This window comes from Suricata suricatta, chromosome 3 (genome assembly GCF_006229205.1).
Source record: "Suricata suricatta isolate VVHF042 chromosome 3, meerkat_22Aug2017_6uvM2_HiC, whole genome shotgun sequence".
NCBI classification, from domain to species: domain Eukaryota; kingdom Metazoa; phylum Chordata; class Mammalia; order Carnivora; family Herpestidae; genus Suricata; species Suricata suricatta.
The window spans coordinates 113,091,034-113,108,601 of record NC_043702.1 but is presented as its reverse complement, the minus strand read 5'-3'; the positions used below and the strand labels follow the sequence as shown (position 1 = coordinate 113,108,601).

General features: G+C 51.0%; 2 long non-coding RNA genes across 2 annotated transcripts in view; one reads left to right on the top strand and one right to left on the bottom strand.

The window, feature by feature from the left end:
• The first annotated feature begins 618 nt into the window (after positions 1-618).
• LOC115287988 lies at positions 619-6,580 on the top strand. Its single transcript, XR_003906769.1, has 3 exons — positions 619-1,112; positions 2,054-2,107; positions 6,277-6,580. It is a non-coding gene; the product is annotated as an uncharacterized LOC115287988 (long non-coding RNA).
• Positions 6,581-7,521: 941 nt separating this feature from the next.
• LOC115287987 overlaps positions 7,522-17,568 on the bottom strand; it is a 10,673-nt gene continuing 626 nt past the window's right edge. Inside the window, exons 2-4 of the long non-coding RNA XR_003906768.1 lie at positions 14,833-14,952; positions 13,433-13,557; positions 7,522-8,001 (exon numbers count right to left, since the gene is read on the bottom strand). This is a non-coding gene — a long non-coding RNA (uncharacterized LOC115287987). The remainder of the gene's footprint in view (positions 8,002-13,432; positions 13,558-14,832; positions 14,953-17,568) is intronic.

Sequence of the window (17,568 nt, the reverse complement as noted above, 5' to 3'; positions counted from 1 at the left end):
CCTCGCGGGGAAGTTACTGGAGAGCGGCCGGCGGCCGCGGGCCCTAGAGGAAACGCCGCCGCGCGAGCCCGGCGCGGAGGGCCAGCGCCGAGCGGGAGGGCTGGACAGAAACGCGCCGAGCCTCCCCGCCCCCAAGTTCTTTCTCTTCCTGGCGAGGCGTGCAGTTCTGCCTTTGAAACGCCGTGTAAAAGGGACTGAGTCACAAACAAGTCCGCAAACACGCCGGGTCCTCCTCCACCCCCCCGCCCTTTGTTCTAGACCTGCCCTGCAAACCTTTCCTGGGATCGCCCTACCCACCCCTGGCCGGCCCGGGGGCACCTTCCCCACCGCAGCTGGACGACCCGGAGAAGGAGGGTGGGAGGATTCGCGCGCGCGCCCCCAATCTGCGACGTGCCGAGCTGCCCGGGGCCCGCCCAGGTGAGCCCAGGCTCCGGCCGGCTGCCGCAGGGCAGGGGAAACTGAGGATTCGCCGCGGTGCACACGCGCAAGGCGGGCCTCGCGGGCCTGTGAGCAGGGGGCGCGTGTGCGGACTGCCCTCGCCGCGCCCCGCTCGGTCCCCTCGGTACCCCTCCTTCCTTTCCCTCCCGCGCCTGGGGCCCGCGGAGCCCCGGGGGCACCCGGCCGCCGCCCCCTGTCGAATCCCCCGCGGCCCCCTGCGCAGCGCGCGGAGCGCAGGAAACCGGCATATGCCAGGCTCCACACGTGGCTGCTCCAGGGTGTCATTTTTCATTTCCCGGGAGGACATTTCTCCCGGTGGGCCGGCAGGTCTGTTTTGTTGTGACCTTTAATTAACACCCCGCGAGACGCCTCGAGAGGGACCGGCCCAGTGCGGGGATCACGTGAGGTGTAATGGCATCTCCGCGCCCAGAGACACCGTCCTGGGGGTGGGCGAGGGCTCAAAGGACGTCTGGGGCTTTCCAGAGCCTGGTTTCCTTCTGAGATAGGGAGGGGGCAGGAAGACAACCTTGTGGGGTGCCGAAACCCTGGGGCAACGCCCCTCCCGCCTTCCCGGGGGAAAATTCCTTCTGGGCCTGGCTCCCGCTGCCATCCACCCGCCCTCCCCCTGCCGCCCCAGCCCCGGCGTGGGAAGATTTCACAGCCACCAAAGCGAGGTAAGAAGGTCAAAATGAAAATGTCGAGAACCGTGTGGAAGTTTCCATTACGTTTCTGCTTCCAATGTAAAAAGCGATTGCATGAGAGAGGACCTCAGGGGGCAGGTACGCCTCCGGGCGGCACATGCCAGCTCCCAGCCACATCCGTATTCCGAGGAGGTGCTGCGGGAAACAGCATCGCCATTAGCTGCGCGCGGCGCGCCCGCGGAGCAGCAGAGTCAGGCCGGGTGAAATGGCCCAGCCCGCGAAACCGCGGTGGCGGGGGGTGGGGGGCGTGCTGGGGAGGTGGGGTGTCGAGGGAGAACTGTTGGGGAGCTGCAAGATCCACCTTGAAGACTGAGGAGACCAGAGCTGGTCTGATTTGCATCCCCAAGTAGCTAGGTCCCCGAAGCGTGTTTGGTGAGCTCGGAGCGCCCTCTGTTGACCACAGTTGACAACGGGAGGCCTCCCCGCCGGAGAGTTTGGTTCCAGGCTTTTAAAAATGGAGGTAACGTTTACAAACAATGAAATGCACACATCTTAAGGGTACAGTTCTGGGAACTTTGGTAAATATATATTCCCAGAGAATCCAACCCCTCAATCAAGGTCTGAACCTCCGTTACTCCACAAAGTTTTCCCCTGCACCTTCCCAGGCCTTCCCGGTCCTTATACCCAGCCACTACTCTGACATCACCATAGGTTTTAGCTGTGCCTGATCTTGAACTTTGTGTTCATAGAATCCAGGTGATATATATTCTTTTGTATTTGGCCTTTGTCGCTGAATATAAAGTTTTCGAGCTTCGTGTTGCTGGGTATGGGTCTGTATTCTATCTGTACTGTTTTTCATTCCTCTGTCTCTCCTGCCTTCTTCTTAACTGAATATTTTTTTTAGTATTCTGCTTTCATCTCTCTATTGGCCTTTTTTTAGCTCTAATGATTATAATGTGAATAATTTATCACAGGTCTCTTGGAGTTAACGTCTGCTACTGCACTTAAAATGGAAGACACTTGCAACGGTAAATTTCATCTTGCCTCCCTCTTTTGTGTGATTTTGATATACACTGAAACCTTGGATTATGAGGAATTTGTTCTGTGAGGGTTCTGCAGGATGAGCAAACATTTCTAATAAATTTTAACTTAATAAATGAATGATGTCTTGCAATCCCAGTGTTACTAGATGCCCAGTGTCACATGATCACAACTGAGTCAATGGTTCTTGAGATTCACTTTGATATCAGTGAGAGACAGAGACAGTGCGAGCAAGGGAGGATCAGAGAGAGAGGGAGACACAGAATCAGAAGCAGGCTCCAGGCTCTGAGCTGTCAGCACAGAGCCCAATGCGGGGCTCGAACCCATGAACCATAAGATCATGACCTGAGCCGAAGCCAGATGCTTAACCACTGAGCCACACAGGCACCCCTCTACTTGCCCAGTTTTACCATTTCTGGGACTCTTCATTTTTTCCTGTAGAGCCAACTTTTCAACTGGATCCTTTTGTTTAAGACGGAAGAACTTCCTTTCACATTTCTTATACTGAAGTCTCCTAGCAACAAATTCTATTAGCTTCTGCTTATCTAAAAATGTCTTTTTTTCATATTTTGTTTTTGAAGGATAGCTAAACTGGACATAGAATTATCGGTTGACAGTTTTTTGTGTTTTTGTTGTTGCTGCTTGTCTGTTTGCAGTCCTTTAAAGATGTCGTTCATTGCTGTTGGGCCTTTTTTCCTCCTGATTGGAGATTAGTAATAGTTCTATAGGAATATCCCCTGTATGAAATGCCCTTTTTCTATGGGTGCTCGCGACATTTTCCGTTTACCCTTGATTTTCAACAATTTGGCGATGATGCTCCTAGATGTGGCTCTCTCTACTTATCCTGCTTAAGGTTTGCTGAATTTCTAGGACCTATAAGTTGATATAGAAGTTTTTCACCAAATCTGGGGTCATTTTGGGCATTCTTTATTCAAAGTACTCTCTGCCCCATTCTCTCTTTCCTCTCCTTCTGGACTCCGGTTACATGCATATCATTGCACAACTTGAACTGTCTCCTAAGTTACTAAGGTTCTGTTTAATGCTGCCCTTACCCATCAGTTCTCCAATCTGGAATTTCTGTCCATCCAGTATTAATTTCATCAACCATTGCTCCTGCTATTTCCACTCTCTGTGGAAGGCTATCCAGTAAATTCTTCATTTCAGATATTGTACTTTTTAATACATACATGCATAATCTCTATTTACCTGCTTCTTTTTCTTTTAAATCTTTGAACATAGTTATAACAGCAGGTTTAAATGTCTTGTCTGCTGATTCCAACATCTGGCTCATTTGGGGGTCAGTTTCTACTGACTGATTTTTCTCTTGACTCTGAATCATATCTTGGGGTTTCTTTTCATATCCAATATCCAATAAATTTTAACTACATGCCAAACATGGTGGACATCACATCATAAAGATGCTAGATTCTAGTCTCTTCCTTTGGAGAGGATTGGCTTTCTTCGAGCAGCAGGCAGTTGAGTGAGTGGTGGATCTCTTTCAGCTTGTAGCAACCTGGCTTCCTGCTTTGTTAGACAGGTTCTATGTCGGTTATGCCCTTGCACCTAAAAAAATTTCCTTGTTCCTGAGACTTGTTCCTTACCTCTAAAGTGTAGCACTTCTGGGGCGCCTGGCCAGCTCAGTTCATTAAACCTCAGGTCAGGATCTCACAGTTCACAAGTTCAAGCCCCACACCCGGCTCTATATTGACCGCTCAGAGCCTGGAGCCTACTTCGGATTCTGTGTCTCTCTCTCTAATAAAAATAAACATTAAGAAAAATTTTAAGTGTGGCTTCTGGAGTTTCAGTAAAAAGCCCGAAGTGTTTGCCAGACCCTCTAACTTGGGACTTACATTCCAAGCTCTGCCTGCTCCAAGGATAGCAGCTGAAATCAATTCTTTCAGCTTCCAGAAGCTGCTTTGCCCTGGACTACTTGTAGCTCATCCATGCATACAGAACTCAAAAGCTAAGGACTTGGGGGAAATCGCACGTTTTCGGGCTGCTTCTCTCCTTTCCACAACTTTCCTTCTCCGTTTCTAGCAACAGGCCTTACCTCCCCAGGTAATGCCTCACACCGGTCAGCCTGGCTTTCACCTGGAGCTACATGGCCACGTGCCCACAGACCGGGCCAGACCCACATACGCTTTCATTCAGGGACTGAACCCCTACCTACTTCTGGCCACTCTCCTGTGCCTTTAAATAGGCTTTTGGTTGCTGCTACCCAGATTGTAATTGTTTTCTTTGGGAAATTCAGTTGTATATAGTACTCCCTAATGTTACTTTTAATGGTGGCTTTTTCTTTTAATTTTTTTAAATGTTTATTTATTTTTGAGAGAGAGACAGACAGACAGAGCATGAGTAGGGGAGGGGCAGAGAGGAACACACAGAATCTGAAGCAGGCTCCAGGCCCCGAGGTGTCAGCACAGAGCCCGATGTGGGGCTTGAATTCACAAACTGTGAGATTGTGACCTGAGCCGAAGTCAGGCACTTAACTGACTGAATCCCCCAGATGTCTCAAGGGTGGTTTTTTCAAGTCTACCTTAGGATTTTAGAATTCTTGTGGTTTTGCGGGGTTTTATTCTGTAAGAAATCTAAAACGTTCATCTCCAAAGAGTCTGACTATATACCGTTTCTCAATCTTTTGGCTAAGATCATGTGTAAAGAGTGTAAGTATAACTTTATTTTCTGTTGGACTGAAGGAGTCTAAAGATGCAACCAAACCCTTCACTGATAGAGAAATCTTTATAGATATATATACATTCAAGGGCTTTAATAGCATCACTTCAAACACACACACACACACACACCTTATTTTATGAAGCCGAGAGTGTCTATAAACACCAATGTATTTATTCCACCGATTCCCCTGAGTGAAACAGTGTCTCCCTATCCATAGGTTATATCCATAGGTACAAAGTGAAAAAAAAAAAAAGTAAGTTCTATTACTTGGCTAAGAATGAAATTTGGGGTACCTGGGTAGCTCAGTCACTTAAGCCTCCAAATCTTTCAGTTTTTTTTTTAACATTCTATTTCTGTGAGACAGAAAGAGAGAGAGAGAGAGGTGACCATGGGGAGGGGCAGAGAGAGACGGAGACCCAGAATCTGAAGCAGGCTCCAGGCTCTGAGCAAGCATTTGGCACAGAGCCCGGCGTGGGGCTCGAACCCACCAACCATGAGATCATGACCTGAGCTGAAGTCGGACGCTTAATCAACTGAGCCACCCAGTCACCCCAAGCCTCCAACACTTGATTTCATCTCAGGGCATGATCTCACAGTCCAGGAGCCTGAGCCCCATGTCAGTGTGCCTGACGTGTGTGGAGCCTGCTTGGAATTCTCTCTCTCCTCTTTCTATCCCTACCCTTCTTGTGCTCTCTCGCTCGCTCTCTCTCATAAATAAATAAACATAAAAAATGAAATTATTATGCCATATTCCTTGTTACTTAATGATTAAATGGATATGGCTTCTGTGGGAATGTCTCACAGGACGTTTATATTGCCAGAAAATTGAGCTTTCTCATTACGGCCACCTCAGGGACAAGGTGCTCAGAAATTTTATAGCTAAAATATATGATGTATTTTTGAAAGTCTGAAAGAATAAATCAAAAATTGAAAAACAAAACCAGGCTGGCAAGTTCTAAACGCTAGGCAGAGGGCAACAGATAACAGATTCCATGCCTCCTTAATATTTTTCTTTCGAAATAACTTCCGTATCAGTTCAGGCGCAAACATGCCAGCGATATGGGGCCGTGCATGCGCCAGAGGCACCGAGTTTCCCCTGGACAGATAATTAAAGCAGCCGCACTGTCCACGCGGGGTCTTGACGAATATGCAAACACTATTTGCATTTGATCTATTGGTGTTCTAGGTACCATACCATCACACATGGGCTCCCAAAGAGTCCTTAGCAAGCTGGTAACTTTCACTGGTGCACTTGGCCACCACGACAGTGTCAGAGGAGCCTGAGGAAGGTTCTCCACTCATGGACCATCACTTCAGTCACTAATCATTTTATCCCCATACATTCCTTGGGGCTAAATTCCAAGTTTGATTTCAGTCTGAAGTCAACCATAGATAATGGAAGAGAAAGAGAAAGGGTGTAATTCAGATTTGTGTGGCTGGAGTGATAGATGTTTTATCATTATTTTTATTTTGCTTTCAGGATTGGAGGGAAGCAGAGGCCAGTTACTAAGATCAGACAATGTGTCCTTAGCCCACTGACACTGGGCACCAGATGTGACGACCATGGACCATGCCACCATTTATCACAGGGAACATGGCATCGATGAATCACTGTTTATAATTATAAAGGAAGAGAACTAACCTACATGTGCATCTGGAGGGGATGGGTTTAATACCTTACACTATCATCAGACCACGGTGTACCATGCAGCCGTTAAAAATGTTTTCATAGGGGCGCCTGGGTGGCTCAGTCAGTTAAGCATTCGACTTTAGCTCAGGTCATGATTTCACGGTTTGTGAGTTCGAGCCCCGCGTCAGGCTCTGTGCTGACAGCTATCTCAGAGCCTGGAGCCTGTCTTCAGATCCTGTGACTCCTCTCTCTAACCCTCCCCTGCTCATGCTGTCTCTCTCTCTCTCTCTCTCTCTCAAAAATAAATAAAAACATTAAAAAAAATTTTTTAAAGAAAATAAACAACCTAATCCAATAGCAAATGATCTGAACACATATTTCACTTTTTTTAAAAAGTGGGCAGACAGCTAAGAAGCACATCGAATAATGGTCAATACCATTAGTCATCACGGACTTGGAAACAGAAAGCTGCAGTGAGGGCCACTGGGACAGCTGTAATGGAGTGAAAAAGGCCACAGTAACAACTGTCGTTGAGGACGGGACAAATGGGGGCTCTCCTGCATTGCTGGTGGAAATGTACAATGGTGTGGCCACTTTGGAAAACAGTCCGGCAATTTCTTGGAAAGTTCAACATAAAATTACTGTCGTACCCATTAATTCTACTCCTTGGTGTCTACCCAGGAGGAAAAAAACGGTCCAAACAAAATGTGCCCACCAACGCTCACAGCAACACTACTTGTAACCGCCCCAAAGTAGAAACGACGAAGTGTCTCTGGTCCGTTGTCCAGAACGTGCTGCCTCCTCACACGGAGTAACACTGAGCAACGATGGTACGAGCAGCAGATACAGTCTGCTCGGTAGAGGAACCTGACAAGCATTAGGCGGAGGGAGAGAAACCGCACACAGAGGCGGCACCCCGTAGGACTGGGTTCCCAGGAAACGCGCAGGAAAGGCAGACGGTGGAGACAGAGCACATGAGCCGTTGCTGGGGCTCAGGGGGGCCGTGGCCTGGCAGCCTGAGGGATCGCACAGCCCTTCAGAAACTGCTTTAGGATGTCAGCCACCGGCACATCTACAAAAACAAAACCGAAAGTGTCTGTGGGAGTAGAGTGACTTTTATTACGTGCAAAATGCACCTCAAGAAAGCGGTTTCTAAAACGTGGCAGGAAAGGCGAAAGGGGATGGACACGAGGAATCCATTCTGTACCGTCAGCACTCAGCAGCTGGACGTGGAGGCTCCAGCGGCCTGCGGGGAAAGGCTGGTGTGCAGGCCTGTGGGCAAATCTCCAATCTCCACGAGGAACCGCCAGAGTGGAAGGACGTGGAAATAGTGTTTTCAACACAAGGCACGTCGGAGGAAGATGGTGTGTTAGACTCGAAGAGATGCAGCCACAGTGACCCTCTGAAGCCGAGTCCCCCGGAAGAAGGCTCACCTCTGTGCCGTTTCAAGGAACCCCAGCACAGTGGGCATTGTCATATCAACCAGAGTGTACCCCAACCCTGGGAAGGGTATCAGGTGATACTGGCTGATTGCTGTGGGAATTGAGGACTCAGAAGCCAAACTGGGAATGGGTGCTTTAAAAAAAAAAAAGCTGTATTTAGAATCTCCATGAGAAACCGCCACAGGAAGGCCACTGGGGTGAGGGGGAGGCGAGGAGGAGGAGTGGGTGTCTGCCCTGCCATCCACCATGTGAGCGCCAGCAGGTGCAGGGGTCACCAGCCAGCCCCGAGGGGCGATGGGCCACACACAGCCCAGATAGAGCTTCAAAGACCAGGGTGGAGGGGGGTAGTCTGGTGAAGATCCTGTGTTCAGAGGAGAGCAAACATGAGGGGTGGGATTCCAGGAGTTCCTCCAATGGGGACTTCAAATTAGGACCAAGTTTTCTAACCAGCGCACCTTCCGTGGGCATCTCCCGGCTGTGTGCTGCCTGAGCCCTGGGCGCCATCAATGAGGAGCCCCCTGTCCCCGCCCTGCACTGCTGTCGCCTCCACTCTCACATCAGCACCCACCGGTGGCACAGATTCTGGCATCGCATGTTCCTGCCACCCCGGACGTTCTCTCAGTGCTGCAGCTTCACTGCAAAACTACTAGTTCTGAGTTACTCGTGGGAGGATGGAAGGGTGGGTTGATATGTTGGTTGATGGGAGGGTGGGTGGGTGGGTGGATGGATGGATGGGTGAATAGGTGGGTGGATAGGTGGGCCAGTAGGTGGGTGGGTGGGGGGTGTAATGGGGGGAGTGTATGAGTGGGTGAATAGACGGGTGAGTGGGTGGGTAGATGGATGAATGGGTAGATGGATAGAGGGGTGGATATGTGGGAGGGGGCATGGGTGGGTGAGTGGGTAGATGAATGGATGGGTGTGTGGATGGATGGATAGATGGGTGAGTGTGCGGGGGGGCGGTGGGTGGGTGGATGGATGAATGGAGGTGAGTGGGTGGGTGAATGCATGAATGAATGAGAGCCATGACCTTGAACAAAAAGAGAGATCCAATGAGACAGGCGCTCCTGGCTGCGGGGGGACCATGGCAGCTCACAGTGTTTTTTATGACAAGGCTGTGATTGAAATCAAGCATGATCCTTCTTGTTACTTTTCTAATATATACATGTCACAGGATTTAAATTTAAAGCCTCATTTAAAAACAACAACATAGACAAGTATCAAAGAATTCAGGAGTTATGGTTTCCACAGCAACATTCACGTGGCCGCCAAACTCCTACTAAATAAATGAGATTAAGCATTTATATTGCCCTTGACATTCAGCCATATGCCCAGCAATCACTATTGGTTTATATAATTCCTCACAGCCACCCGTGAGAGAGGCAGCCTTCTCACTCCAGATTAAGAATGAGGCAACCCAGTCCCAGGAGAATAAGGATGTGCCCAGAGAAACCCCGGCCGGACGGACAGCTGGCTAATCTGACTCTCCACGTGACAGCAGGCAGCTGGGTACAATGTCAAGGGTGGGGCTGCCAAGAGCACACGAACAAAACTGACCATCATGAAATGCCTACTGTGCGCTAGGTCCTGCGGGTGAGACCCTCCTCCTGAGGACCGAGTCACGGGCAACTAAGGAAGCAATAAGGAAAACAGAGATTTTTATTCCGCATAGAAGAAATCCTGTGTGGCTTCAGGTCAACTGGCCGAGGACCAAAAATGCATAGAAAGAGAAAGAAAAATTCCCTCCAGCGAGAAGGAGGTTCAGAAGGAGGAGCAGCAAGGTCTCACAGAGCCCAGGCTGTGCCTCACGTAGGAGACGGCCTTCGGAGAGTTTCACCTACGTGGTGGGTAAGCCCATTGGAGATGCCAGATATTTATTATGGCAAAGCTTTTCCTGTAGCAAATGTCACAGACCTCCTCTCTCGGAAGAACACGGGCAGGTGTGTGGATGGAAAGCACAACCCGAGGCCTAAGGGCCACAAATGGTGCTGCGTGCTGCCCCCTCCCCAGGCCCCCAGGCAGGGCAGGAGGCCCAGGACCAAGTGGGGGCTCTGGCCTTACCTGTCATCCCCACGAACCATCTTGAAGGAGGAATACGCAGCAGCAGATGAAATACTGAGCTGTGCTAAATGGAGAGGTGTTGCCAAAGCTCCCAAAGGAACTGAAAGAATGTGTGAAGATTCGGGGTCTCCAAAGCGTGAGGAAACAAAAGCACAGTGCAAGCCAAAAGCATCCAACTTCCTACTCCAAGGAGGTGGATTTTGAAGCCAGACTCGGAGCGGTCGACAATTAGAAAGCAATTTTCTCTACAAGATGAGAGAGATTTGGCTCAAAATTAATAATTAACTCTCGCTCTTGCATCTTATCTCCCCTGTGATCCCTCATCACCATGTGTGCCACATGCAGCTGCGTAACAACAACGCCCGGCAGGAGCTCTCCCCACATCCACTTCTATTTGTCCTTGTCCCTAGTAACCTAGGGTTCTACAGCCATGGTGCAAAGCTAAGGCACATGGTGGTTGCTAAGATTGTCCAAAATAAGATTTGAGACGTGCATCGAAGGGTTCAAAATTCTGTGCACGATACCCACTGTGACCTCCTTGAGGCCACCGTGTCCTCAATGTTTACGTCCTAACATTCAGGATAGCGGTGGGCATGGCTCTTAGTAAGGAACACTGATGGTGGAAATGAATGTGCATCAGTATTCCAGTGCTTTGCTTTTCCTGGGAAATAGCTCACTTCGAACTTCATCTCAAGCACTGCACTCTGTTCTGAGTGTCTTCTAGCCCCAGAGACAAAGGTAGCATCTGATCACAAGTAATTAAAGAATCTAGGAGAAATCACATAGCACTGAAGGCTAAAGCAGCAGCTAGAATATGTATAAAGTCTAAAAATAACTACGGTAAGACAAGGCCTGTTTCGGGGAGTCCATTTCTAGGGGTGAGAACAAAGACAGGAACACATCTACTTCTACGGGAGAGTGACGGATTTAAAGTTAAGGAAGTATAGGCAAGCTTTCGCCGTGAAAATAAGGACTGTAAAATCGAGCAGACTGTGTGATTGTCTTCTTCTGCTACTGGAGGCAAGCCCATCACTGATGAATTTTAAATGACACCTGGATGATCGTCTAGTCCAATGTTCGATCTCTGCCTGCACAGAACGTGACTCTTCACAGTTGGATTTTCAGAGTAACTTATAGTGAGTGAGTTGAAATCCACCCCCCCCCCCGCCTCATTCTTCATTGGGGAAGCTTAACATACTTCTTTCATTTACACTGAAGAGGTGCCCAAAACACAAGAAGGCAGAATGATATGCTCACCATCATGAAAGAAGCTAAAAAGGCAAGGAAAGGATTCAAATACCAAATCACAAAACGTGTTGTTTTTTGCTACTTCCCTCTTTCTTTGCCACAGTGAGCAAGGGGCATGGCTCTTCTGGGATTCCTCGCGCCCACTGGACATGCTTCTTTTTTTTTTTAATTTTTTAATGTTTATTTAGTTTTGAGAGAGAGAAGGAGAGAGAGTATGAGCAGGGGAGGGTTAGAGAGAGAGGGAGACACAGAAACCAAAGCTGGCTCCAGGCTCTGAGCTGTCAGCATAGAGCCCGACGCAGGGCTTGAACTCAGGAATGGCAAGATCATGACCTGAGCTGAAGTCAGACGCTCAACCGACTAAGCCACCCAGGCGCCCGCTTCTTGAGCCTACTCCCAGCTTGTGTTTTCAAGCTCCCAAGCACTACATGCAGGTGGTCTTTTTTTTTTCATGTTACTGAAAAGTCACCTAGACTCGCAAAACCCTTCCCTCCTTGTGCAACCTTCCCGTGGCCTGGCCGAGCCATCCAGAACTGGTATGGAGATTTCGTATAGGGCAGTGTGATCTAAGGGTTAAACACTCAAACTCCACCATCAAATTCTAGCCAGGCAACCTTGGACAAGTTACTCAGCCTCCATTTCCCCTTCTCTCACCTACAAAATGAGATAGGATATAAATGCTTAAGTCCTGAGGGCTAAACTGGGTAATTTATGTGAGAGGCTTAGTACAGTGCTTGATATAGAGCCCCATAAACTCTAGCTTATAGTCATTATCTTCTAAAAATGGGAGGCAGAACATTCCTGCCACATGGGAGATGGGACCACAAAGTCTGACAGGCCCCAATCTGTGAAATCACTCCTTCATCAAAGCAAATAAAGCAGGAGGAGAAAAGAGGGTAGACATTCTCTGCCTTCCATGGGACTTCAGCCCTGTTCTCTATGCTTGTATATTCCCCCTTAATTGCAGGTGCTGGAAGCCTGAGAACTACATTTCCCAGCATACCAGCCAGGAGGATTCTGGGTTAGACTGTGCCAATGAGAGCATTCCAGTGATATCAGGAAGATGGAGGACATAGATGTAGCACATCTTCGATGTGGCTGCCACCTGAGGAGCAGGCAACATGGCGGCTAGGACTTTTCTCAGGGCCTCATTGACCAGGGAGTTGGCGCCTTGGTGCCACAGCAGACGTGACACTGGCACGACTGCGGGCCCAGGGCTATGATGGTTTCCCCCTACCTTTGCGCCCCCACCCTTCCAATGATCTTGGAAGACTCTCATTCCTCAAATTAAATCTCATCTTGCTCAAGATACCTGGCGTGGTGTGTGCTCCCCTAGATAACCCATCGCCTGAGAAGTGAGACATCTCAGCACACTCGTTTCTTAAATAATTATCTATTCAGCATGGAAGACAACCAAGGCACTGTGCTGGGTGTTAGGAAGGCAACGGCAAACCAAACAGAAAAAGACCTGCCCTCCTGGAACTTACATTTTAGTGGGAGCAGCAAACTGGGAATAAACAAATAAACATGGCAGGGGTCTATTAGCACGAAGGCAAGGAAGATAGATAGTATGGGGGAGACAAGGGGCGTTGTCTTACAATGGGGGAGTCAGGGAAGGCTCCTTGCTAGGGTGAAGTTTGAGCTCAAACCTGAAGGATGTGAAGGGTTAAGGCATGCAGCTGTGGAGAAGAATACAGAGGACATGGCAGGTACAAAGGCCCTGGGGCAGGAGGGCGCTTGGCCCATTTGGGGAACTGCAAAGTCAAGAAGTCACTGTAGTGGCCGAGGTGGAAAACAGTAAGAGATGGCCTCAGAGCCACCGGCAGGATTGAAGCCCTTTGGCTTCTACTCCAAGTGAGATAAGGAGCTGCTCAGAGGTTTGTGAGCAGATGATATTTGGCATAGAGAGATGGGGGCCGGGACAGAAGCAGAGACCAGGTCAATGTCATTATAATAGTCCACATGGGAGATAAAGGCAGCCGGGCCCAGGCTGGTAACCATGGACGTGGTCAGTGCCGGCTGTGTTTGTGGACTCTTGGAATCTGTGTCAGTCTATAATTTTTTAATCATGGTAGAACACACATAACATAAAATTTACTATCATAGCCATTTTTAAGCGTACAGCCCCATGGCAGTAAGCGCATTCACACTGTTGTGCTACCTTCACCACCATCCATCTCCACAACATTCCATCTTCCCAAACTGAAACTCCGAACCCATTGAACACCATCACCCCTTCCCCAGCCCCTGGCACCCACCGTTCTTTCTGTCTCTGTGGCTTTCACTCCAAGTACCTCCTGTGAGGGACATCTGTCCTTTCATGAGTGCCAGAGCCCTAAGCACAATGTCTCAGGATCCATCCTGGAAGGTAGGGCGTGGTGGGCTGAATGAGAAGTTAGAGAGAAGGAGAGGAGGTAAGGGTAAGTCCAAGGTCTCGGGGGAGTTGAGCTCACACATCCGTCCACAGGCCGTCCTACTTCAGTGTGGCTTCCCATCCTATCCCCTCCCCACCCTCACCCCTACCCCAGCTCCGGGTGGGCAGAGGGTCTGTGCCTTACTTCAGCCCACATGTCACCAACGATCAGAATCACCCTTAGAATCAGCAGTTCATCAAGGCAGATGCTGGAGGATGAGGGGCCGAGGGGACCACGCACATGTCACAAGTCGTCTTAACCTGAATAAGGAGTGAGCGTCCTGCTAGAACTGCCCGGATCCAGCCCCCCTCCTCCTCCCCCCTGCAGCCAGGGAGTTCAGCCCATGCGCCACAAATAAGATCTTGGAGGGAACTGCTTGCTGTTTTCACTTGCTGGGGCTGTTCCTGTCCATCGGGGCGCAGTGATGGCGGGAACGTCCCCGTGGGACCCGGCCGCTGGCTCACCCCGCCCTCTAGGCTGTACGTGAATCGGGCCCTGCCCAGAGCTGGCACAACTCATTCGTCCAGGGCCTCAGAGCCTGGAGGAGCTCTTTCCAACTGTCTCCAGCTGTCTCTCAAACTGCCCTCCTGAGAAGGACGCACCTCCGCAACAGCCTCCTTCGTGGGGCCCTGGACCCTCCAGAGCTGCGCCCTTGACCTCACAGCGCTTCATTGCCACCATGTTCTCCCGCCAACTCGAATGCCAGCCAGACTGAACCACACGCCCTATGATGTGTCTCACTCAAGGCTGTGTCTGCCTTCATCCAGAAAGGCCTTCCTTCCATGACCACCTATTCAGTCTTTTCTCCTACAAAGCCCAGCCCCCATGCCACCTCCTCCAGGAAGCCCTTTGCGAATCCCTCCAAACAGATGCACTGTCCTCTTCCCTGAAAGCCCATGGCATCCCGCGTGGGCTCCAGTGACAAGATCCTGGTCCTCTATCAGATCGGGAACTCTCCCAGAACACCGTTCCGCTGCATTCCGGTGGGTTCCCCTCACAGGACCTGATCCGTGTCTTACAGGGTTCAGGGTTCATTCAGTTGATGAACAGCTGAGACACCATTTGGTCGAGTCAAATATACAACTAGAAAATTGCCAAGCACAGGGAGTCCTGAAAACGGCACCATCACATGTGCTTCCCTGTGACGTGATTCATCAGTGTGATTCACGTGCAATCAGCCTGCGCGGAATCTGGTGAGCTCCCAGGGTAATGTATGTGAGCCTCTATCGGGGACTTGTACTCACTCTCAGGCTCTTAGTTGCTCTCTTGTTCTCAGCCATACTCCAGATTTGTAATATCTTCTCAGACTCCAGATTTGTAATATCTTCTAATATCTTCTCATGGACCCATTTGTTTTCTTTTTCCTTTTTTTTTTTTTTGCAAAACAAAATGAAAAAGAACTTTAAATTTTGCCCAATACACCTAAGAGATTCTCCTTCTAGAGAATGCCATGCCTGTAAGTGAAAACAATGTAAATAACTGTCGTGGGTTGAACTGTGGCATCCAAAGGGATATGTCTGAGTTCTAATGTCCCTCCACCTGTGAATGTGACCTAATTTGGAAATAGGGTTTTTGCAGATGCAATTGAGGATCTGGAGATGAGGTCGTGTTCGTCTCAGGGTGAGCCCTAAACCCAATGACTGCTGTCCTTAGAAGACAAGGGGAGATCCGGGACCCCCACACACAGGGAGACATCGGGGACAGGCCATGGGAAGGCAGGGACAGAGACGGGGGCAGGGCTGCCACACCCAAGGAGCTCACGGGGCCACCAGGCACTGGAAGAGGCAGGTAGAAGCCACCTAGAACTCTGGAGGGAGCATAGCCCTGTTAACACCTTGACTCTGAACTTGAGGCCTCCAGAGCTGAGAAAGAATTCACGTCTGCTATTTCAAGCCATCCAGTTTGTGACGCCTTAAGTCAGCCCAGGGAATGAACACATTAATTCACTGCATCAGTTCACAAAACTGCCAGTTCTGGGACCCGCCTCTGCTCTCCCCACAGACCCCTCTCCCTCCCCACCTGCCTCTCAAATCACTTCCTTTTTGTCCATCTTACTTGACTTTCCTCTCCTGAACCTCCTACTTTCTGGTCCCTGTCTCAGCGTGGGCTGTCCCAACAAACAGAGCAGGGGGCTTTGACAGCAAACGTTGGGAGCAAAAGCCACCGGAGAGAGGCAAATAGCTACCCAGCGCGTCATTCCATAATCTCAGCCCACGACCACCTTCCTCCCCTGTGCCTTTCGGGCCATCCTTTCCTGATACCCAGGGGTTTCAGGAACTTTCGACATGCATTTCTACAGGTCTTCCAGAATTCCCGCTCTCCAAACCACAAAGACCACGTGGTCTTTCCAAGCCCTGGCGGTGCAGAAAGTGACGGGCTGGGAAGGTCACGGAGTGACAGGGACAGGCAGGGAGGAGGTCCCCTGGTCCCTGCGGTGGAAGGGAGCATGGGGAGGAGTAGAACTTGGGAGAAGGAGGAGACCTCCGACCACCTCTCCCGACGGCCCAGGAGCCCGTCCTGGGCTCTGCTTTTCTCTGCCTGAGCCGGGAGCTTCAGGAACAATGGGGAAGATGTCCCCGCAGAGCACAGGGCGTCACTGAGCGAGGGAGCCTGAAGCGACCGTGGGGCTCCCTGCCTTCACCACAGGACACCAGTCCGAGGTCACCGAAAGTGTGGTGGGGGAGAGGCCAGCATGTGTGCGGTGTGTGGTGGGGTGCAGGGGCGCAGGGCCAGCAGGTGGAGGGGGGTGTGGTGACGGGGCGCAGAAGGAAGGGGTGGGGTTTTTGCTGGTGTGTGTGTGCTGTGGGGGGAGTGTGCGGGATGTCTGCGGGCATATATGTAGGGGCATGGAGTGTGTGTGTGTGTGTGTGTGTGTGTGTGTGTGTGTGTGGTATGGGGTGTGGTGTGTACAGGGGGTGTGGTGTGAGGTTTATGGTGTGGTGTGTGTGTGTGTGTGTGTGTGTGTGTGTGTGTGTGTGTTGGGGGATGGTGTGTGTGATGTATATGGTGTGTGGGTGTAGGGTGTGGGGTGTGTTGGGGGTGAGGTATATAGGGTGTGGTGTATGTGGGGTGTGGGTGTGTGTTGGGGGTGAGCTGTGTGGGGTGTGGGTGTGGGGTGTAGGGTATGCGGGTGTGTGTTGGGGGTGTGGGTGTGAAGTGTGGCGGGGGGGGGAGCTGTGGCAAGTGCAGGGGTGCGTGCGGCTGTGGCGCATGCACAAACGCCCTATGTTTTCCTCTCGGCAAGTTCATGATCACAGAAACCCGTTCCGCAGGGTGACACGCACGCAGCAGGAAGGCGCCCTCACGCGCCCACCGCCGCACCCCTCCGCACCTGCGCCCGCTCCTCCCCTGCAACTGTCTTGAGCTCCCTGAAGGTTTACCTCCATTTTTCTCCAGTGCCCCTGTCAGGATGCCTGCCTTCCATATCTGTCCTGTCCGGGCGTGGCGTGAGGTGTCAGCTCTGTCACCACCCCACTCGTTCCCTCCTCCCAGCAAGGCCGCTGAGAGCAGCGAGGACCCTGCAGATCCGGGGTGCACCCCCACTCCGGCCTGGCCCCGGACCAAAGTCTCCGCTCGGCTCCGCGCCCCGGCACCCCCTCGCGGGGGGTGGGGGGGCGGCACCCCCAGGGCTTGGCCTCGGGCCTCTCTTCCATCCACTCTCCCGTCTCAGGGCGTGCACGGACCCAGGCTTTGATGGTGTCCGTTCCGCTCCCACCTCCAGCCCGACCTCTTCCCCGCCCCCAGCTGCACAGCTCGTCTCTTCCGGAAGCGTCAGCCGGGATGTCCAGTGGACATCTGGAGCTCAGCTGATGGGGGGAAAGATGCTGCCTCTGCAGCCCTGGTTGTCTCTGCCGATGTCACTTCCTTGGGATGGTCACACGCGCAAAACCTGGGGGCCGCTGGGAAATTCCCACGGTAGTCATGGGGAAGGCACTCTTTAAAACAGGCTGATGTCAACAGGCACATGAAACGATGCTCAG